We start from the raw sequence: 1,217 nt of genomic DNA on the forward strand, positions 1-1,217 counted from the left end.
AAAATGAATTCTCCGGGAGGATGAAGCTTTGACTTGTAGGGTATGTTAATTTCCGTGGTGTAAATATTCACATCATGGCCAAAGTCAAGCAACCAGGGTTACGAAATCGAATGTGGCAATGGGAAGAGATGCCCACCACTCGTTCTCATGGGCTGACTGGACCCAGCCCAACATCGCAGTGGTTCCTTCCAATGAAGAAACAGTCTCAGGTCTAACGAACATGGCCAGCTATTTTGACCTCTAGCTTCTCTCACTCTAAAAGTCCAATGTAACCTTTNCGGGAGCGCCGCCGCACTCCCAAGCGGTGCACTATAGCAGTGCGCCACCGGGCCGGCCCCAACAATTATAGCACTTTTAGTCTGAGGTAATGTAACTAATGTAGTTATGAAACTTGCAAGTAATTATACAAAATTGTGCTCATCACTCTTGGTGGCACCTAATCATATATGTGCACTTGAGATGGAGCCTTGTCCCTTTCTTGTCTCTCTCGGGGAGCGCAGCAGCTTGAAAACTTTGATTCCTCACAAAAGAATTCTCAGTTGAGAGTGAGAAGACCTGGATCCCCAAACTGGCTGAACCGTTTAAGCAAGGCACTGCTTTCTTCTGGGCCTCCATCTCCTCATTGTAACACGACTGGGTTGGAATAATCTCTGAGGCTCCCTCCAGTTTTGCTTCTAAGCTTTTTCTTTCATCCCATCTCTGAAGAAAGGCTACAGGAAGATAATGCGCAGCACCACACTGATGAATATTTAAAAATGAATTCTCCGGGAGGATGAAGCTTTGACTTGTAGGGTATGTTAATTTCCGTGGTGTNACCCAGGACCAAGCCTGGGCTCCACCCAGGAGGCTCATAACCTAGAGAAACCCTTGGTTTAAATGTAAGTGTTGGTTAAAACCAACTCTAAATTCCTTCTGAGACCACTGAGAGGATCAAATGAGACATACTAAAAACACTTGATAAGTTGCTATTCAGAATTTTTTTAATTGAAATTCATTGATTATACATATTTATGGGGTACAGAGTTATATTTTAATACATGTATACAATTTGTAATGATCAAATCAGGGCAGAATTATTCATCTTGAAAATATAGGCTTGGGAGAAAATTAAAATATTACTAGTTATAAGGATGACGATTAAATATATTTCCTCAGTGGTTTACTTGGGTTCACAAACAATTTTTAAAGAGTGGTGACTTGTTACTGTGATCACTGAA

Source organism: Galeopterus variegatus, unplaced genomic scaffold, assembly GCF_000696425.1.
Source record: "Galeopterus variegatus unplaced genomic scaffold, G_variegatus-3.0.2 Scaffold9322, whole genome shotgun sequence".
Classification (NCBI taxonomy): domain Eukaryota; kingdom Metazoa; phylum Chordata; class Mammalia; order Dermoptera; family Cynocephalidae; genus Galeopterus; species Galeopterus variegatus.